The following is a 23,985-nucleotide window of genomic DNA, read 5'->3' as shown; positions in this document are numbered from 1 at the left end:
TCATAATAATTTGTTTGATCTGCAATGTTTCAATGTTATCAAATATTCAAAGGGTTGGATTGAAATCAGGAAGAGTTTTTCGTATAGGTTCCGGCAACTCAATTGTGTTTTATAATTTACTTTATTTATTCTTGTCTTATGTGGTTCTTAGCAGATTGCTATTTGCATTGGTTACACTTAATATCTTGGCTTTTAATTGTAGGCTCAACTCATCTTTTCACATGCAGAAAAAATCACATTTGTGAGTTTACCTAACTCCTAAAATTGCTTGGAAACTGTTGACACATTGTTTTTAAGTTTTAGCAAAGTAACACGTTCTTGAGTAGAGGAAAACTAAAAGAGTACGTTTCACCAACTAAAAACATTGCAAAAGTTGACACATTATTTTTAATTTGTACCAAAGCAACAGTTTTGGACTCAAACTTGAATTTGAATAAACATATCAAGAAAGTATCCAATACTATTAAATTCAACTTGCAACATTTTAAAAAAATGAGACCTTTCTTAACTGTCAATGCTGCAAAGTCATACCTCCACTGTATGATTCTATCCCACATTGAATACTGTTTGACAAACTGGTCGTTTGCTTGTGCCACAAACCTGAAACCCATAGAACAGCTGTACAAGAGAGCTGTCAAGGTGTTTGACAGAAAGCCTAATTCATATCGCCACTGAGTTTTGACCATTTTAAGTCTTTTAAAAGTATGTGTTTGTTTTATAAATCTTTACATGGACTGGCCCCCCCTCCCTTAGGGGAATTCATCCACAAAAAACACACTGGACGCTGCACTAGGTCAGAAACCAGAGGAGACTGTGAAGTCCACCACAGACGGACCACTTTTGGACAAACTGTCCTTTCCGTTAAAGGCAGCTCATTCTGGAATAGCCTCCCAACTGAGATACGGGATTGTCCCACTCTCAACTCAATCACTGCTAAATGCACTTTAGCACAGGGGTATCTCCTCTTGCACTTTATGTAGCACTTTTATCTTCTCTTGCACTTTACATGTCATTGCTGCTATATTGTACTGCCATGTGGCAAATATTTGTGTGTGCTGCTCTTGCTCTTTTGCATATCATGTATTTATCTTTTGCTATGTTTACAAATGTCATGTTCTTAATTATATGTTGTATGTCAGGGACTATGGACGGAAATTAGCTCAAAGCTAAAATCCGTCATATTTACACTTAAAGCATTATTCGTCTAAAGTGTTCATTAATGTGCATTGTTCCTATTCAAATAAACGATTAAATGAAAATGAAAAGTATGGCGCAGTGAGGAGGGCACAGGGAGAAGGGCAAACTTAAACTAGCTCAGAATGCCCAATTAGCCTGGCTTTATTTTACACCTGTTGCTTCTTTGATCTCTTGTATCTGTATTCTCCGAGTCCTCATCTGCAGAATGAGGTCAGCTGATGGAGAGCTGCTCTGTGGTGCTCTTGTTTGTTTTAACCCTCCTGTCTCCCCATCACTTTGGTAATCCAGTCTGTTTTAACTGCTCTTACATTAACACAAAACCATTAAACATCACCACATTTTAATTACCACCCATTTAAACTGTAAACAATGTCTGTAACTACTGGTTTACATGAATTACTGCAGAGAATATACAACCAACAGAAACTGAAAATGTATTCCAAAATATTTCTCTTCCCGTGCTTTTTGAATAAATTAAATGGCCCTTCAGACTCCTTTGAAGGTCTGTGCGCATTTTTAATATTGGCCCACCTGGTAGTGAAACAGAATCTCAGTTATGAATTTAGGTGCACTTTGTCAGCAGCATGCTCAGCACAGACTTCCCTGAATGCAGATTGGAGGAACAAGCTGGAATGTCAAGAAAGGGTCTCAAGTTTATGAAGTTTGCGAATAAAGTATTTTCTCAGCAAGAGCAAGGGCCGAAGAAGAGACCGTTTGCTAATTTCAAGGGTAAAAGTGAGACTGGTCCTCCTCCGAAGTGTAAAAATAAAAGTTTTAAGGATGAGAAGAAGCCTCATCCCAAATCCGAGCAAAAGCCCTCTCCTTCAACGACTGCTCAGAAAGGAACCCGTTGCAAGGAAAATAAATGTAACAGCCATCGAGGACAAGGCCAAAGAAATGGAGAACAAGATGAAGTGGACCAACGTGCTCTACAAGGCCGCTCTAGAAAGACTCAAAATCAAAGACGACGAGGACATGCTGCGCTCCAGAAGGAGTGAGGCGATCGAAGAACATCGTGGAGAAGATGCAGAAATGGCAGGACAAGAGAAGGAAGAACATCCGACATCAGTGAAACTGGAGAAAGAGTTGCTGATGCACATCAGTGACATCTTCACCACAATATTGACACTTTTCGACTGACAGACTTAAAGGACAATAAGGATTCTTTTTGACTGAGCCTAGGTGGTGGTACCTTTTGGCCTAACTGACTTATGACTCGTATAAAGAAAAGAAGAAGGAAGACTCCACATGCATGAACTGTAACTGTATGGACTTGATTACCAAGCTATAATTGTCACATGTCCCTCATTTGAATAATGTCGGTAATAATTATTAAGATATTTGTTTGATCACTATTGATTGGTTGGCTTGGGTCACATGGGTATGGGAGGCACTCATTATAATCCTGTTCACCTGCGTGAGGTGTGTGTGTGGAAGAGAGGGTGACACAGGGCCGTTGTGACCGCATCGGCCCTGTGTCCTTTAAATCGCTTTAAAGGATATGTCTGATCACCGCATATTTTTCATTAAACTACATTACAATTCAACAGAGTTTTGATCACAGCAAGTACTCTTTTTTAGCGTGTCATACAATATCAAACAGCCTCTCAGCGACTTTGTTTGTATCCTTCTGTCGCTATAGGAACTATTATATTATATTGTTCCTATTTTCTCCGGGGAAAAATATTAAATTAGTATACGGAAAATTAGAGCTAAAAAAGTAACTTTACATTAGAAACATTCCCTAACTAACCTTTCTTTATGTAATCTCAAATGATACAAAGTTTGGAAGTTGTAGTTTCTGTGCTCAGCCCTCAGGTCTTCCTGTTTTGTTGTTTCTAGTGTAATCCTTGAAAGTAAAGCTAATTATCTTCAGAAGCATGTCCTCCAAATACCAATTTGGAAGTGTCTGTGCAGCCGGGTGGTGTCTAGGAGGGAAACAGCAGATTTCAGGAGGTAATCTCCATCACACTGTGTTGTCAATGGATGCTGGTGGCTTTGGTTCAGAGAGGATGTGAAACTTTATTTATCTGCAGGCGGAGGGAGATTGTCAGAACAGATGTCAGCGTGTCACAGAGGCTGTCGAGCCACGAGTAAGTCATGAGACGCAGCCTTTCAAAACCAGGCTCAGTCTGATTTAACACATTACATCATATATGAAGTCCTCTAATTCTTTCTTTATGGTGACAAATGTAACGATTTTACATTAATAAATAATATCACATCCATGTTTATACAGCACAAGGACATGGTGACATAAGTAAAAGCTACATAATACTGTTTCAAATTGATTAAATTAAACACCAGAGAGAAAAAAGGTCTAAGGTTCATGGTGAGAATGTCTGGGTACCTCCACTTTATGAATACGGATTTCTTACAGTAATAATACCAATGTAGTACTGATAGAAAAGATCCTACCATGTTCCTTTGAATGAAAGGCCTCAGTTGAACTACTGAACAGAATTAAAGCTCAGTCCGAGGGCCAGAACAACACTTTCTCTTATCTGAAGCTATTAGATAGCATCAACAACTTTTTATTACTGTCTAGGTTGAACAAAGAGCAGACTTATCTTTTAGTCAAATAAAAGTAGGAACTGTTTCTGTCCCTAAGGTTAACTTTAAATAAGCCCTATTATGCTTTGGGGGGGTTATCCCCTTCCTGTAGTGTGTTATACAGGTTGCATGTGCATGGTCTGCAAAGACTAAAATCCCTGTGATTCTGAAAATGAAAGCATGATAACATGTCACAAGCAGAAAGTAAAAAATATGAACCTGAAAATGAGCAGAATATGGCTTCTTTATGTCACAGCTTGTGAAATGATCACCATGATCTTTGCAGGAGGGATGAGTCCTCTATGTATGCTAAGAACATTGCACTAACTTAACGATAACCGAAAATATGTATTAAGATAGCACTTTTGCTGTTACTTTTATTGGAACATACTCTGTTTTGACTTTCAGCTGGTCTAGACCTGCGCTTTACATTTGTCACTAGCAAAATATGTCAGTAATTGGATGCACAAAGCGAAATCTACTTTTTTCTGATTGGTTAGGTTGAAAACGTCTCAGCCTCACAAGAAAAAGCTTTGGGAGAAGATACACAGACACTTTTCAACAGATAGAAAATGACTTTGATCAATCATTGTACCAATGATTTCACCTATAACGTTTGACATTTATTTTGTAATTCTTAAAATGTAATACATCTCTGCATCTAGGACCTTATTTCAGTAGAAGCTTTATTCATAAAAACACTCAAGCCTTGTTGTAGATATTGACATAGTTCATTACAGAGAACTAATAATATTAACAATTAAATTATGTTTGACCTCTATTTTTAGTTGTTGCATGTATATCTTTAAAATCGGCAGTTTTCACTCAGCCAATCAGAAATGATATCCACAGTCGTCTATTTGTAGTTTGGATAGAACCCAAGCTGAGAAGATGTTTGCAGGAGCTAATGTGCCGTATCTCTGTTGTTTTACTCCATCATGATACTCATTGTCTATTTAACACACACAGCTCGGAGCCAATCAAAGAGAACTGATGACTTCTGACCTTGATAAAGGGCCGCTGAACCCCTCAGGTCTCATAAGCTTTGTGTTGATGGGTCAGGGAGAGAGTTAGCTTAGCATATAATTAATGTTTAATAACCCCTGGTTGTTTGTCAACACTTTCCCACTGTCTTTTTCCATGCCTTATAATCTTCAGAATGCCTGCAGGCACAGCCTCTCTGATAGCATCTTAAGCCTCTTGTTCCAATACCCTGGCCTGGCAGCAACTACACTGGCCAGTCACTCATTTACAAGCTAAGATAAATGCACAGTCCTTAATCTGTCTCCAGTTAGGTCTCCAGCAGCACAGCACACAGGCCGGCCCAGGCCCGCCGGCCCAGGCCCCGGCTCCTCCTCAGGCTGAGCTGCAGCCTCCATCACCTCCATCACCTCACACACAGGTACACACTGAAAACACACAGGGCCAGTGGGAGGGCTCCCAGTAATTAGGATGACAATGTAGAGCTTGTGTGCATGTCCCTTATTCCCTCACTAATAAAGACACATTTGTATCTTTGGAATGTACCCTATATCTATCCAAACGTATGGACTGATTGCGTTTAGGAATGGGTGATGAACATGGCTCACGATTTTCTAGCATTTTGTAAGAATAGTAATAATGTGTTATATATATTTACAGTCTCAAAATAAAATGGTTTGCAATACAATCAAATGTCTAGTGGTTACACCGTGATCAATTATCTTATAGACCAAACACTAAACCACAAAGAGACCTTTAAAGAAAAGTGAATATTGCCATAGTATTTGTGATGTTCTGGCCTTTATTGAGGCTTAGCAGCAGGGATTCACAGGAAACATGGGTAATAAATATCCCTTCTGGATGATGGCCACAGTTTAACACTTAACAAAACGACTTGGCTATGTTTAGAATGATTAGCTCAAATAATTCTGTTTATTATTAATTGTACATGTGAGACCAAAAGCAGTAAGTCTTTAAATTTGTCTTTGTTAGACCCATCCAAGAATGTTGACCTCCTACATTAAACATCCTTACGGTCACACGCCAGAATCAAACGTTGGATATCGCAACTACAAATCTTAAACCATTAGCTGAGTGGGACAAAGAAAATAATAGTTGTTCGAATAAATTCAGCTCAATGTGCTCAAACAAAATTCTTAAATTAATAAAAGACCAAAAGGGTTCCAAGGAAAACTGCCATCTGCAACAACCAGGACATTGCCCCTGTAATATCAGCGAAAACTATGAAATGAATTGATAGGTGAAGTATAGTTAGAGTCAGCAAACATGTGTTGCCACAAAAGACATTATATTCACAGGTTGTTCAGTATTTATTTATAAAAGATTATTACCACTCTAATGTCTGCTGACATAAGTTTTATGTCTGAGGAGCTTAGCGTAGCATTAGACAGCTAGCCCGCATAGTACAAAGTAATGCTTATAATGGCCAAAAAACACCCTTAACGTTGACTTATTTGTTTTCTTTTGTCAAATCTATGCACAAACAGAAAATAATTTGTTGTTGCATTTAACTATTTCTTTACCAAGCAAAGTCGGTGGATGCATAATGTGTTGTTCGCCTTTTCCAGCATGTTACTCGCCTATTTTAATTTTGACATGACTGTTCTTGTACTGGTTAAATAAACCAGATAAAAAACTAGGGCCCCCAGGGTGGGTGGAGGGGATCAGGAGGACGGGTTTGGGCTGACAACCCAGGAGCACAGCGGAGGACCCGGAAGGGATCTCGGGCGGACGGCCCGGGGGCAAGGCAGAGACCATGGAGGGGGTCTCGGGCGGACGGCCCGGGGGCAAGGCAGAGACCATGTAGGGGTTCTCGGGCGCACGGCCCGGGGGCAAGGCAGAGTCCATGGAGGGGCGAAGGCCACAGCGGGCAAACTCAGGGGGCCGAGCATGAGGGTGAAGACCGCGGCACTCAGGGGGCCGGGCTCGAGGGCAAAGACCGCGGCTCTCAGGGGGCCGGGCTCGAGGGTAAAGACCGCAGCACTCAGGGGGCCGGGCTCAAAGGCGAAGCAAGCGGCGACGGAACAACTCCGGAGGACGGGCAGGAAGGCACTGACGGGACAGCTCCGGAGGCCGGGCAGGACCCGGTGTCGGCCGGACAGGAACCGGAGCCGGTGGGACAGGCTTCGGCAGGATCCCCGGCGAGACAGGTGACCTCCAACGGAACAAGACATGGGATTGGTAGGACTCTCAGCGGGACCTCCAACGGAACAGGACATGGAGTTGGCAGGATGCCCGGCAGAAGAATTGTCGGCGGGACCTCCAACGGCACAGGACATAGGGTTGGCAGGACCCCCGGCAGAAGAGTAGTCTGCGGGACCCCCAACGGGACAGGACACAGGGTTGGCAGAACCCCCGGCAGAAGAGTAGTCGGCGGGACCCCCAACGGGACAGGACATGGAGTTGGAAGGACACCCAGCGGAACCTCCAACGGCACAGGACATAGGGTTGGCAGGACCCCCGGCAGGAGAGCAGTCGGCGGGACCTCCAACGGCACAGGACATAGGGTTGGCAGGACCCCCGGCAGAAGAGTAGTCGGCAGGACCTCCAACGGCACAGGACATAGGGTTGGCAGGACCCCCGGCAGAAGAGTAGTCTGCGGGACCCCCAACGGGACAGGACATGGAGTTGGCAGGACCCCCAGCGGAACCTCCAACGGCACTTCAGTAGGGACTTGAGTAGGGACTTCAGTAGGGACTGGAGAGGGAACTCGACAGGGGACTGGCGAGGGGAGTCGAGAGGGGACTCGAGAGGGAACTCGAGAGGTGACTAGAGAGGGGTCTTGAGAAGAGAGAAGGGACTTGAGTTGGGACTAGAGAGGGGACTCGAGAAGGGACTCGAGAAGGGACTAGAGCAGGGACTAGAGGAGGTTCTTGAGAAGGGACTAGAGAAGGGACTGGAGTTGGGACTAGAGGGGACTAGAGAAGGGACTTGGGAAGGAACTAGAGGAGGGACCATGGCTGCTTGGGCCGGAACCATGGCTTCTGGGTCCGGGACCATGGCTTCTGGGTCCGGGACCATGGCTGCTGGGGCCGGTACCGGAGCCGGAACCATGGCTGCCGGGGCTAGAATCCTGGCCTTGCGTTTCCTTCCATGCTGCCTTGAAGCCTTGTGGAGGTCCTCCAAAGACCAGACGAGACCCAGCGAAAGGGTCCTTGAAAGGAGCCTTGTTGGGAACTGTGGCCGGCAGGGGGCTAGCATGCCAGGGGCTAGCAGGCCGGGAAACAGGTTTGACCTCAAAGCTACCGAAAAAGTCCTCCACCCACTCGGGTAGTAACTCCTTTAACCAGGGCCTTGAGGTTACTTCTTGGCGTGCCGTTGAGATAATTGACTGCCTCTCTTCACTACTGGAGGCATATCGACAGTCGTTTTTAAAGCACATTAAATTGTACGTCACCTCGTACAGGCTGTCTGCTGGGTCCCTCTTTTGGTTAGTTCGTTCTGTTACGGGTGAGCGAAGCAAGCAGGACCCAAATGCAGATAACACTGAAAATACCTTTATTTCAAGGATAACAAACAGAACACTCCCCGGTGAACACAGTCACAGACAAACGACGAACCAACAATGACAGACAGAAAAAACAGAACTTAAATACACACAGGACTAATAAAGGAAACAAGAGACAGGTGAGGAGGGAGGAGAAAACACAGGGGCACCAGGTGAACACAATCAAGAAAACAGGTAGGAGGGAACAGGTAGGAGGGAACACACACAGACAGGAAACCCAAGACAGATCTAAACAAGACAAAACACAACGCAGACAGAAAAACCAAAAACAGATCTAGACAAGACAAAACACAACACAGACAGATCGTGACAACAACTCTTGTAAAGAAAGACAATGATTACTTCTTCAGAAAAAGTTTAATTTATTAGTTTAAAATTATGCCAAAAATTGCATTTCCTTATTTGTGTTGAATCAACCAGAGATGCCCTGTTATTGGGTGGTTTATCAGTTACTGTGTTTGGTTTCTGCCTCCCATCACCACATTTGTTCAGAGGTTCGTAAGTATTTATTTAGCTCAGGCAGTTCCAACTGTCAGGCAACACAACAAAATCCCTGTCAGTGCCACATCATTATTGGGTAAGAGAGAAATAAATAATTAAATGTGAGTCACTTACACAAGCTCATTAAAGCTTATATGCTATCCACTCTATTTTCCTTTTGGTTTAAATGAGACAAAAGGAGAACAATATTGCATTAAAGGCGGTTTCCTCATCCTATTCATTTGAACTGGTGCTGAAGTGTCAGTGTTTTTCTGTGGATTAAAGTCAGATAGCACTCGCAGGAAGAATGATTCCCCCGTTTGAAGCCTTGTGAATACACACAAGGAGACAGACAGAAGGCAGAGAATAACAGACTCACAGAGAGAGAACAGAAGAGAGGGAAACATAATGGAAGAATGCTTCTAATACACTGTCTGCAGAGGGTGAATTAGGAAGCAAATAGTGTGATTATTGTGTGATGTGCTTGTGCTACAGTGGCGTTGTTGGTGGGATGCTGCCAGTCCCCGGTGCAGATAGAAACCACCAGGGGTACAGAGGAGAGAGGCAATTGTGATTTATGGGTAGCAGCGGGCTGATAAGGCTGCTCCCTTCATTTAATGCCTTATCGACTGCGTTAAAGAAAGGACAAAATTTGCAGCATTCTTAAAAGCCCCAGATGTGACTAATCTCTGCAACCTTCCAGACAATCTGTCTCAGAAAAACTATAGATCACCCACTTGTCTTACTGATCTCGGCCACTTCCCCCATCAGTGAACCTCAGAGAGCAGGGTGGAGGAATATTTATGTGCTTGTGTGTCTCTTACAAGTGGAAAATAATAATAGTACAAATATTTATTAAAAAAACTGTTACAATACACGTTCATCACTAAAATAGAATGTTGTTTGCCAACTTGCAACAAAGAAAAAAAATATACAATCGTAGACATTTTCAGAAATGAACAATCATAAGCAATGCCACCATTAATACATTTGTTATCAACATACTTTCATCATAATGAACTAGGTCTATCTGCAAAGTGGGAAAATGCTGTCATTGATTATACATGCATGATGTGAGTGATATATTTTCTTCAAATAAAAACGAATGCATTATTGGTTAGGCAAAACTGAGTTAGCTACGTTTAAAAAGTGAACAAAGCACAATACGTACTTAATTTACAAACATTTAACAACATCAGCCAGCCAGCCCCCAACCTTAGAGTTATAATTTGACATTTTGAACAACTTTTCTGTCTGAAGGCTAAATATGAAGATGTATCAGTAGACGATAAGCTTAGCTTATCATAAATACAGGAGAAAAAGAAAAAAAAGAACAGGGGAAACATGTCCACATTCATTGGATTTTTCGAAAGTGTTGTGTCAGAAACAGTCCATTCTGGTTGTTAAGCTAGCAGATCAGCCTGAATGTCGCAGCAAGTTTTAAACTTTGGTTTATGTACAGATTAAAAAAACAACATATAGCTAAATGGTTTATGATCAAGCTTAAGGGCTGCTTAAAGGAGGATTTTGTTACATTTGGGCGGAGCCAGACAAGGTTTTACCCCCCTTTTTTCAGTCTTTGTGCTAAGCTAAACTAAGCTAAGCTAACTGTCTCCTAGCTATAGCCTTACAATATACAGCATATGACAATACCTAGTAAGGATGCCTCCTGGGCGCCTCCCTATGAGGTGTTCCAGGCACGTCCAGCTGGGAAGAGACCAAGGGGTAGACCTAGGACCAGGTGGAGGGATTATATCTCTTCGCTGGCCTGGGAGCGCCTTGGGATCCCCCAGTCAGAGCTGGTTGATGTGGCCAGGGAAAGGAACGTTTGGGGCTCTCTGCTGGAACTGCTACCTCTGCGACCCGACCACGGATAAGCGGGAGAAGATGGATGGATGGATGGATGGGTGGATGGGTGACAATAACATAACAGAGTACTGTGCTTTGTACGGTTACCATCCTACCATCCTACGATTCATGAATGTTAAAAAAATGTGCGCTTGATTCGCAAGAAAGAGCATAAACAGCAGTATAAATCCTGCAGAACATATTTGCAGAACAAATTAGTAGGCTTATCACATACATTTGAGGACATAGGGTTGTTTTAAATAGTCTCGAAGATGTGAATGTTCACAGAGAAGAAAACACATTTGAGTAAGAATCCCACATAAGAAAAAGCTTCCATACAGACACTTTATGATTGAATTTCATTTGTAGACACACACGTCTCCAGCACTGTCAGGTGTCTCGGCACTGTTCTACCAATAAAATGGAAACTTGACATAGCTGCGCCGCTGATCAATACTAATCCCAGAAATAATTACTCACTGGAGCTTAGGTATGCCATTGATTTTTAAGGCAGTCGTTTGCATTACTTTATCATATCTAATCTTAATAATCTTAAAGGGCTTTTTTTTGTTGAAGTTTAAGGTCCTCAGCCATGTTGGGTAAAATGTATGAATGTCATTGCAAGGTCTAATCAATGTGAACTGATGTATTGATCAACAGCTATGGTGACTTTCATGTGTGTTGAACTTGGACCATGATGGAAAAACACTGAATTCATAAATTAGAGCCTGTGAATATTGATCAGTCTTCAGGTAAACAAGAGTGTGTTTCTCCCATGCAGCCTCAAATTAACCGGACAATACTGACACAATGGTAACCAGAAGAGTCCACACAATGCTTTGCATACTGATAACCATTACGTTTTTCCACTCCACTTGTTCACAAATCAAATTTCTATACTCCATCAGGCTCATTCCTCAGCTGCTAATAGTCATGTGCAAATACAGGAGGAAGTGAAGCGGTGTTCATCTTCGGGTCAATCATCTGCGACGTGACATCGCCTGGTAATCCCTCCTGCTCCGCCATTCACCTCTGTGGTTAGCACGAGTCGCTACAATCCTCCAAATGTATGCCACGTTTGACTTTAAAGTGCTTCTCTTTCTTTAAATTAAGTGCATATATTTATTTTTCATATGCCTCACTGTGTTCTACAAGTGTAATTAGTCTGGGATACTCAGCAGTTGATCCCCCCCCAGCCCTCTCCTCCATTCTTAAGTATTCATGAAAGCCAGTGATCTGACAAATGGAATTTTTCAGCACGGTAGCATCTTGCATCTCAGACCTTATTCCGACAGATAATCCTGTTTTAAATATCCGGCCTGGTTTACACAGCCCAGGTGGGGAAAGATCAGCATTTGAAAGCTGCATAGTTATATGTGCACCCCTGGCCCCTAACATACCTACAGATAGTAAATGCAAACAATTGTAATTACGCTCCTATAATAAACATCCAGGATTCTTGCCGCGTTTCGCGTTGCATTCAGGGCTCGGCGGTCGTCTGACCTCTCTCTTCTCTAATGTGAAATGTCCGACAGGCTAACAGCACCACCCCAACCCCCCCCCCCCCCCCCCCCCCCGTGCTGCTGCAGCCTTGACTTTGCTGTGCTGGTCTATTCAGAAGGCTAATTCATCATGAGCGCTCCTCTTACACCAAGGTCAGCTCCATAATGGGGGGGGTCAGCGTGATAAAGGCAGCGCTCTGATTGGATCCCAGCTAGGGTCCAGAGATGACCACCTTACAGTTCTCTGTGACTTAACTCAACATGACCCTGTTGCTGTTATGTCCCCCTCATCCAATAGCGCTCCAATAGCAGCTTTATTGTTTACTCCGCTCTCTTTGTTGTCACAGTCCACTGGGGAATATCCTACAAGTGAACTGACATTTGATGGGGTTTGTATGATGTGGAAGGAGGGGGTGGCACGCTGTGTTGGGAGTCACCTATTTCCTCAGGAGGCAGGGCCTTTTGGTGTGTTGGTCCCCCCCCCCCCCGGTCTCCCTGTGTTTCCCCAGCCCGCCTGCACGCCTGACAGACAGACAGATGCTATCAGCGAGCATCTCCAGCTCTGGGCCTCTATCACTCTCCACAAACAGCCCATTGCTTTCACACAGGCTGCACATTTTCGTCTGCCTCTCTCCCTTTAGATAAGGGCCAATATCTGTGACAGAACATATTTTATGTATGAAATGTAGCTCACAACAAGCAGTCAAGCATTAGGTTTGTTTAAATAGATGATCCTTATCGCTATTCTTTCAACACACAGTTTTGACATTGTTCTCTGTTTATTTTTCTTTGCACACAATTCTTTTTTATGCTATCTAGCCCCACAATTGGCTTTTAGAGGGGCCCCTGTCTGGGGTTGAATTCATTGCTATTTTAATTATAGCCGCACAGTGCAGCAGGACAGACTGAGAGGAATATTTCCTGCCCGGGCCGCATATGTAGTTTTTCCTCCTAAACCCCATCCAGTCGACATAGCAGCGGATTATTTGCCGGGGATTTCTCTTGTCAAAGAAGCGACTCTTTTTCCTTCTACTATTGGCTGTTGTTAGCATCAGATATTGGATGATTTCCATTTAGTGCTCAGGTTATGCTTGTCAGTTTGTGCACAGCATTTTTGTAATGATGGAAATAAGATCTTACATATGCCATGAGTCTATCTGACATAATAGTTTGGTTTGTGTGTGTGTGTGTGTCTGTGGATGTGTGTTTGTGAGAGACTGTGGTGGTGGAGGTGTCAGCTGCAAAATGTATTAGGAGAAGTCAGCTTAATATTGATGTAGTCAGGATGCTGGGAGACAACCCCTAGAGCATAGTATTGCTACATTTTAAGTGGAAAAGTATCAATACATAGACGCAAATTATTGATATTTTATTATATAAGTAATTAATATTGCAAATATATATTTTATTGCTCTGTAACAATGTTTTTTTCATAATGAGAACCACCGGAATTGCAGGAAATTGGTCGGGAAAGGAACATTTGGCAAAAAACCTAAATTGCAAAATTTCAAGTAAAAATTAAGGTAATTGGAATAATGTTCAAGACATTTTTTTGAATTGTGTTATGTTATTTACTCAACTTTTACACACACGAAAGATGTATTTCTTATATTGACTTATCCAGTATCTCCAATAAATTATAACACACTGTACACGTACATTAATTAGATGTGTTCTTCTTTTGGATATGACACCCTGTTTTTGTCATAAAAAGCCCTGCCCGGATGCGTCCTGTTGCCCCCTGTAAACCCTCCAAAAAGCAAAGCCCCCACCACACACACACACACACACACACACACACACACACACACACACACACACACACACACACACACACACACACACACACACACACACACACACACACACACACACACACACACACACACACACACACACACACACACACACACACATACACAGAGCCACACACACGCAGAATGGAGGGGGGGCATTCAGGTCATTACCATAACAAGCTGGCGTGTTTCTGAAGATACACTTGTTCAGAATAGACAGAAGCAGGAGGGGGGCAGGCCGGGGGGGGGGGGGGGGGGGGGGGGGCAGCACAGGCCCAGTGTATTTCAATAACAACAGCCAGACACAAGGCCTATCTAGTCAGACTTTGAATGAAACACTTGGCTCTGATGGAGCGATAAGACACAGATGCTAAAAAAGAGGACTGCTGAAACGGCTTCTTGACCCTCGCTTCGCTTTACTATCGGGGAGAGCAAATAAAAAGTGGACGCGGTAAACATATCGTTTTAAGACCCTGGTTAAACTTCCTATGATTTGTAGTTCATGTATTTAAATCACGGGGAAAAAGACTGTACCCTCTGAACCAATTTACTCCTGTGTAAACCTGAATTGTTAATTACGTGGTGATGATTTTCACATGAATGGCTCTGTGTTTACCGTGGGGCGGCTGATTTGTCCCCGGGGAGGACCATGTCAAGTGCTCTACACATAAACAGATGTGTTCCTTTTTTTTTAACACAGGTAATCCTCGAGGTTAAATCTGGGCTACAGAAAACACCCTGCGCCTTGTTTTTTGTACAGATAGAGCCACACTTAGATTTAGAGCGAGATGTCCTAAATCTCCGCTTGATTTCCTATGTTAACCGTGGCTTACAGCTTTGGCTGGGGCTGGATGCAGGAGAGCCCTGTTGAGAGTTAGTGGAGTAGTTGTAAATATGTGGTAACACTTTCAGTGGTAATCCTCCTGCACAAAGAATTGCCAGAGATTATGGACCGGTTGTCTGACAGAGAGAATCCTCCGGCACAATCAAATTCCTATGGCTGCTGAGATTTGTGGAGGACACAATGCTGCACTGCTCGGCTCGCCAGTAATGTGAGGGCATGCTGCTCCCTAGATGGAGAGCTGAGGAGCAAATATAGCATGAAGTGCGCTTCACCCCTCCTGTCGTGTTCGGGTCAAATCTGACCGATTTACTACTTTCATCAATCATAAATATTGTGTTTTACATTTGATTTCCTCAAGGCCTTATGATATCCTCCACAGTAGACATTTGAACATTGAATTCTGAACTTTGTAACACCTAGTGTTCGCTGTCAAAATACTACCCTTGTATATTTTGGAATACATGTTCTTTGTATACACAGAAAAAACTGAAATGTTGACTTTAATTAAATGTATTATGTCAACAGATTTCACATAACTGCATTAGATTAGTTGAAAGCATTAATATTAAGTTTAAATACAAAATATTAGGTTCAATGTAATATTATTGCCTTCAACAAACCTAATATGATGTAATCCAGTGGTCTGAGACATTGTTCAAAGCTTATAAGGGTGTTCAATAAAATATGGTGATGATTAATGGTGCTTGTGTTAATGTAAGAGCAGTTAAAACAGACCAGTCAAATTTGACCATGACACTAAAGTAAGACAGGAGGGTTAAGTAAACAGAGGATGGCTAAAAAATACAGCATTGGAGCTGTTTGAGGGTTCTTTGTTCTTTTCCAAAGGAAGATGGCTACGGCTGTCCACTGGAGAGCACTTCACCAGGCCGGTTTGACCCGCTGTCCTCTCCTGTTGATCCCTCACCTCACCTGCCACCCCCCCCCCCCCCCCCCCCCCCCTCAACTACACCCTGGCTGACACATGTTGAGAGGGGTTTAAGGAAGTGAAGAGAGAGTGTGAGGGAGCGAGAAACCCGGCACTGCCCCGCAGCCCGAGGATGAATAGAAGATAGAAGCCCGTTTCATTTTGTAATCGGCCTCTGCACTTGGCTGAACCTACAATAAAAGTTGATAATTGAGAAGTGAAAGAGTGGGATCATTATGAGTGTGAAAAAAAATGGAGGCTCTGGCTTATGTTTAATGCAGTTTAACTGATATTTAATATTTTCTGCTTTCTCTCTCTTCTTCTCCCTTTGTCCACATTAAAATACTTCAAAAAGAATTCGGATAAAGTGGAAATTAAAAGGAGCGTAGATTGGGGTTGGAAAGAGAGGCCCCTAATCCCGCTATCTCTTAATAATTCAAAGTCTCTTTTATTTTCTGAATAAAAAGCGGAATTAATCTGGCACTGTGAAGCTGTCCAACTCTTCTCACTGTTTAAATAAATCCCCGTTCGTACATTAGACGCGAGGAGGCCGGCTCTGGCTCCTCGCCAAGCTCTGTGTCAATTCCCTCCTGCCTCTTTCCCTTTCTCTCCCGGCCCCTCTTTATTCCCTTTCTTTTGCTTTCTGCCAGGGAGGGACCTATGAGAGCAGCCTTGCCACCAGAGAGCTGCTATCTGCACAGGCCTATCACAGGCAGCTAAGACCACTTAGCTCAGGCCGCCAAAAGGCACCCTTATGAAACTTTACCCACATATTAGGGCCCTGTGAAGCCAAACCATATACAAAGGCATTGTGAAAGGAGGTGACCATTTAGCATTTATATAAGGCTGTCAGAAGAGCTGCTGTTTTAGCCTTTAGCAGAAATAGAAAGCGTGTTATCCTTTAGCCTCAGCTTGACAGAGAATATTTGTATTGTGCTAATAATAAATAGGCCTACATTCTAATAATGAATTATATCATTATGATATAATTCATTATTAGAATGTAGGCCTATTTATTATGAATCTGAAAAATGAAATGAAACAAAACACATAAATATGTTTTGTTTCATTTTTCAGATTTAGCCAGTGTTTCTGTACAAGAGACAATTTCAACAATTCAACAATAAGTCCGCTCAAACAAAAGGACGGCTAAGTCGCGCAGCTTTTCACAAGACAAAGAGGAGCCTTTGAAAAGTGACACCATGAAATAAAAGGAGCTTAGGCTCCGAGAGTAGAACTGAGTGAGCGGAGGAGACGGAGGCGTGGGGACCGGGGGACGGGGCCCTGCAGGCTTCTTGATTAGCTGGCCTCTCTATCAGTCCGCAGACTGGCCGTCTTCAGAATGCTCTCGGCAGCAGGGCCCCCCCACCCCTCCTGGTCCACACTCTGCAGCCGGGCAGAGAGGCTGCCCTCGCCCTGATACACGCCTTCTATGGCTCTCCAGCATCTGAGATCCTCAGCTCGATCCTGGATCAGCCTTCTCCTCTGTGGCTCGGAGATTTATGGCCTCGCCCCCCATTCCCCTCTCTTCTTCTGCATCAAACTGCCCACACTTGTGATTGTGACGATACTTCCCTTAGAGACTTGTGGCTGAAAGACAAACAATGGCTTCAGACTCTTCCGCAACTATTCATCGGAGCGAGACGTCGCGTTTGAAAAGCACACCAGTCTCAGTCCGTCGGCTGTTTACGACTCAACAATGTGCCGGAAAATATCAGTAGGCTATCTGCTCAAGGTGAAGCCTTGGACTCCTGCACCCTATAACCAATACACACATCTCGTTTTTATGTGTTGAAAACAGCGTGATTTTGCGAGGCTGTTTGAAATGAGATTGACATGCCCAGTCGAGGGCCAGGTCTTTCTAAAAAAAACAGCAAGCTTCTTTTTTCCTCTGCTATATTGCTGTTGCAGAAATCTCCACTTTATATTATCGTATGATAGAAATACAAAATATCAAGAGAAGTGGGGAATAGAGGAGGCCTGGAGGGGAAGTGTAAAGGTGTTTCTTAAGTTCCCTGAAGGCAACAGAAAGTCATTTTCACTGAGGTGTGCGCTATTTTATTTATGTTCTTACTTCGCTCTGTTCCCTCATACATACTGTTTGTGGGGCTATCATTATCCCAGACAGAGAGGGGGGGGGGTAAAAAACCATTTGCATTAGCATCACTGTCTGACTCCAGGCACTAAGCAATGATACTTTATTCCATAGCATTCAGAGGGCCATTATCACTCTCCCCCTCTGTCCCCTCTTCCAGTAGGAGCTCACACACACACACACACACACACACACACACACGCACACACACACACACACACACACACACACACACACACACACACACACACACACACACACACACACACACACACACACACACACACACACACACACACACACACACACACACACACACACACACACACACACACACACACACACAATAACACCACGCGCCGCACACACTCTTCCCATCCAGCCCTATCGCGGATAGCATCTCGTGCAACACTGGCACAGAGGTACAGGATGGGAGAGGGAAGTGGAGGGGAGGGACATTTCCGGAGGGGGGTCCTGGCATGTAATTGTCCTGGTGAGCACTCAATAGCACCTTAAACCAAGCAGGCAATCTACAAAGCTGTGCAGTGAAGGAGGGAAAGGCCCCGTGGCTATAGGGACCCTAATAGGAACTTCTTTCTCACAGAGATAAATGGAGAAAGTTCCTTTTATTTATCGGTAACTGCTGTTTGGGACTGGGGCTATCAAAGCGCAGCAGTGCTATTTATCCCTCCAAAAAGGATTCGTCCGACACAGGGCTGAGGGCGAGAGAGGGAAAGAGAAGGCTAAGGAGGGGGGCGACCACTGGAAATTGGCAGAAACAGAAGGTCAAACTGTTTATCTTTTTATTCCCATGTCTCTCCCTCTCCTTCATTCTTCCACCACTGTCCCTCTCAGTTTACCTGTTGTGGTAAGATACACAGCCTGCCTGCCGCAGTCATTAAACTCTTTTGGTAGCTGTGTGGGAAGCAGGCATGGAAACTCAGGGAAAGATCAAACCAACAGGGTTAAACTAATATAATGCAGTTAAGGTAAGTAATTTGCGTTCATACGCTTTTAGTGTCAGGGAAGTACAGTGAAATTCAAAAGTATAGAATAAATTGCAAATCCTCAAAATTACTGTAAAGAGTCACAACCTCCCTCCAAATGAGGCAGATTGCTTTTTACAGTGAGTTTAACATGCTAATACGTACAGTATGTTAGCTTATCAATGTAAGACACAGAGAAAGTGTCCCCTCAACCATTCGTCCTCTGATTGAATAAAACAACAGTGCAAAGACACAAACAGGTGCTCATGGTCTCTGTGTCCTCTGAGCTCCTCTGTGATAACGTTTTCATTTGGCCGAGCATTGTTGAATAAGCTGCAACATGTCAGCCGTCACCACCATGCAGACATATAAGCAGCAGTATTTTGAGTTGCGTTTACATTTTGTGCGCTAATGTTTAATAGAAGTGTTCTTCTTTTGAAATAAACACATCCAATACATCGAGATGCTGTATAGAGCATCTTTGGACTTTGGACTGACTAGCTCACTCTATGGTTAAGGTTTTCATTTTAACAACAGGTCAATACTATTTCTGATGTTCAAGGGTTGTTATAGTTATGTACCCACCGAGACTCTAATGCATTATTATGCATTATTATGCGTTTCTCTACTTATTAGCATTTTTCAGATTTTCAGCTTGTTGTTTTGGTTGAGTCTCACAGCTCTCATCATCGTTGTTTCGGGCTGAAAAAACCCACTGAATGCTACCTGGCCAGCCTGACCTCCTTTCTATGATGTGTAGATGCTACTTTGACTGCATTATAAATCACATTTTGAAGGGAACTCATTTCATCTCTGGCATTAACTCCATGTAAGTCCACATAGGGAGGAGATCTGGGTGGAAAGACACGACGCGGGACCTTCGCATTGGAAACTGATGTTCGAGTCCGAATCTAAACGTCAATGTTATTTACTTTAAAGTTCATTTACGTCAGTTATACCATACGTACAGTATAACTAGTTTGATGATCGTTTTATTTAATTCACAATGTTAACCATGTGGGAGAAAATACCTTTATCCCAAAACATAATTAAGATAGCTGTTTTATTTTATTGGAAAGTATTTTTTCAGATATCAGGGTTAGGGTTAGGGAAGGACAGGTAGTACAGTATAGGGAATGAATGGCGTATCTTACAGTTTCAACATAAATCTTAATCTCTAGTAGTAAATTAGTAAATAGTACCTTTTCTGTATTTTTTTTAATCAATATTCATATTCTCATAAACGTGAAACACACTAAGCCAGAATCCTTAACAAATATGCGAAACGTACAAAGTATTAACTTTTAAGTCAAGAAATGTTAGCCGAATGTCCCAATTCTGCCAACATCATGGATGACCTTACGACAGTGATGGATCATCAAACCAATCTGAAATGGATGTCATCACTTCCTGGCTCATTTACCTCAGCCTCATCTGCAGGTGACCGTCAGAAGGAGCTCAGTGGATGGCTCTTTGAAGCTGAGCGTGCTTTAGGAGGTGCAAGAGGACCAGGAGAAGCGCACACTGGTGATGAATGAATTCACTGATCCATTACTGTCTATTTTAGTCCAGTAATCCAAGAGGGAATGCCCACATCAAAGTCTGGCTCCTTCCTAAGAGGAATTCCCCTCATACTTGGACATGCAAATGAGCCTGGCCTCCTCCAGGCCCCCACACCTGATTGAGGCGTGCAACACCATTGCCAACGACGTGCCATGGGAATTACATACCAAGGGAAGGCATCCAATTGGACCAAACTCTCCCTAAGCAATTTGCTTTGGCATTATTCACTGGCATAGTCAGGCATGGCAGCACTTCCTTTATTTCACGGCCATGCCGAAAGATTTCTGGCTGGACCTCGCTTGGAACCATATTATGGCTGAGAAAGGAGGAAAAGAGGGATTTGGTTCTTCACAAAAGAAAAGAGCAGGGATCTGTGTCAGTGTCTCTGCTCATTCAGGTTTTGGGGATGTTTTCACTTGTTGCCTGAGCTTATGATGAGATGTTCATGATTCTCCTCCTGTCCCTGATCCTATTTGAATAAAACAATTGTAGCTGCTCGGAGTTAGCTCTGCCAAACAAGTTTTCACTTCCCAGGAACAATGGAACTACATGCATATGATAATCTAAAGCTACTGCTACAACGCTAATTCATGTGTTTGATTCAGAGCTTGAGAGGTGCAGTGCAAAACTACGACATGTGCAAGCCCGTCTTCTACAGAATTACATCCCCAACTAAACTGTATTCTCAATAAGGGTTAGGGGGAAGATTACATTTGCAGTGTACAACACGTGCCTAATGTTGTAAATTAAAACATGACAAACAAAAGTGCTTATGTTAACACTTGAAAACTTCTTGGTTTTCTCAGGTAAAGGCAATAGTTTTAGATAAAATGATGGTCATATTTTCATAAAAGTCAATGTTTAATTTTTGTTAAATAAGGAACAGAAACATTTCTCCTGGGAGAAAATCTGGGATTTTTTTTTATCCAATCCAACTCCTCTAAATGTGGACTTATTTTTTAAAACAATGCCGTTTTGTTTTACAGTTTTTTGTTGTTGTAATTTAACGTAATTCTCAGGAGACCAGGCTGTAATCCTTTGCTCACGTCATAACAATGCTGCACATTGGAGATAGCTATCCCAGAATAATGTTCATTCTTCTCTAACTTTTAGTGAGTGTCATTGTCCCAGAAAGAATGGCGCTTGTTTGAATCTCAAGAAGAAGGTCATATTTCAGTGAGCTGCTAATAAAATGAGTATGTGTGTACATGTAGATGAGAGGTAAGAAAGCAGGTCAGTGGCCGGCCATCTTCTTGGAGAGGAGCTCAGCGATGCATTCAGGACCTGAACAGCAGGCCTCCGTGCGTTGAAGTCGAAGAGCAGGGCTCTCTTCCCGTCAGGATCACAGAGTGGGTTTATTTCTGTACATAATGAGATAGCAAATGAGAGCGCCACAGCCCTTCTCTTTAAAGCTTTTATGTGTGGCTCCTACACCTCTGTGGGGTTTCCTTTAGCTGCCATAATCAATTTGTCTTAATTGCCCTGCTGCTCTGGTCGCTGTCCCAACATTATTTCTCCACTCTCTGCAGATTCAACGTTTGAAACAATCTCCCGATCAGCCTGCGGGGGACGGGAGGAACACAGAGCCTTTTGTGTTGTGAACAAAGTGAACCAAACAACCACAACAGGAGCTTTGTGCTGACATCACAGGAACAATGTTTCTCATTTTAGGAAACAAAAGAATCACTTCCAATTAATACTCATTTATTATAGTATTAAATGTGTAAAAGAGTTCAAAGTTGTTCATTGTTTAATAATATATTCAAACAAGGCTTTATCAGAATTATGAGAAAATAAATATATATGTTTAATTGACTCAGTGATATCTTTCCTTATGGCTACATGTACAATAAGAATGTGATGTTTAACTCAAATGTGAGAAATTACATTAAAGGAAGTCCTGCATTCAAAATGTTACTTGTGTAAAATGATTGTTCTAATATGCGGCTTATCTTCATAGTGTTAACATTTTATAAGCTAAGAAAAACAGTATTTTGTAAGATTTTTTACAAGGTACTCTTCCAATGAATTATGAGGAAAAATTTATAAAAATAAAATAAAACATAAATTGAAGAATACACCAAAGCTGGAGACAGAGTTTTTCCAGGACAGTGACAGCATGTAAGTGTCATCAGAAGAAGACTAATTTGTTAAGTATCAAAGGAAAAATATATTTAAAAAGATGCCCCTGTCAGTGTTATATAATGAAACAGTATAGTGTTGGATAATTATCACAGTCCCATTATATATGAGGAAGATCATGTGTTTTAAAACCCCACAACAATCTGCTGAAAGATAAATGAAGAGGATTAAAGTAGGTCCTTTAGAAAAGCAGAATAAAATGGGGACATTGTACTTGAAAAAGTACTAGAATATATGTTCTTAGTAACACTGCAGCAATGATTATGGATTTGGTGTATATATTATTTTAAAAATGGTGTAAGCATCAAACAATTCATTTACGCTTTTTGTATCAAAGTCTGGGGAGAAATGTCAAAACCTTGGCAAATAAAACAATACATTTGGAGTGAAGTGAAATGATAATTGTATTTTATTGAACCAGACTTTAAAGTAAATGTATTGGATTTCGTTTTATTTTCTGTTATGATCCAACCTGCACACCTTGTTCTCGACAACATGCCCTTCCATGCTCCTACACTAGGACTCCCACCCATAAAGCCTGTCTGGCAGATTTGTGCCTTTCTTGTGCTCCTTTCATCCAGCAGAGAATGCAGCTGAAAGGCAGGGCAGCTTCCTCGCTGCCCCGGGACCGGTCCAAATTGTAATCCTATTCCTCTGTTTATCAAGAAAGAGGGGGAGAGCAGAGAGAGGGAGGCATTGAGCTGACAGCTTGATTGTGATGCTCCTGTCTGATAACTCAGCTAACCTTATCCATCTATTTCACCTCAACCTTGCAGCCATGTCCCCAGCCCCCTTCCACCTGCTTCATCCTCTCCCCTGTGAGAGCCACACACACACACACACACACACACACACACACACACACACACACACACACACACACACACACACACACACACACACACACACGCACACACGCACGCACGCACGCACGCACGCACACACACACACACACACACACACACACACACACACACACACACACACACACACAGGCTTACCTCGCACACTCTTTTTCTCTCTCTCGTTCCCGTAATACACACACACAAATAATCACTGCACACCTCTGACCCCTTTATCGAGTGTCGGTGTTAATCCTCATATCTCTGCTCAATGCAGAGCACAATCACAGAGACCCGCAGGACCTGCAGTTAGCACTGTGGTTAAGTAGCCCACGGTAAAGAAGTCTGTGATAAAGGTGGCACAAAGGGTCAGTCGCTGCCAGGAGCACGGGGCCCGAGCCCATGACTGGCCATGGCCTCGAGAAAGGACAAAGAGATGGGGTGCGGAGGACGTGCAGAGTAATAGAGGGATTGGAGAGGAAGTGGTGGACAAAGAGTGAATGTGCACGGCAAGGGTTAGGCTAATATACCGGGATAAGGGCTGAGCATGTGTTCAGAGAAAAGCTATCTTCAGTCTTTCAAGTTGTTTAAACTCTACAGCGCTGAGTGCATTCAAGCCATGGATTTCAAGGCCTGGCACGCCCCACTAGACTCTTTTTTAAATATACTTTTGAGTCCAAAATGTTAGCTTTATCCTGGCTC

The sequence above is a fragment of the Notothenia rossii genome (genome assembly GCF_949606895.1).
Source record: "Notothenia rossii genome assembly, chromosome: 1".
In the NCBI taxonomy this organism is placed as follows: domain Eukaryota; kingdom Metazoa; phylum Chordata; class Actinopteri; order Perciformes; family Nototheniidae; genus Notothenia; species Notothenia rossii.
This window is presented reverse-complemented; position numbering follows the sequence as displayed.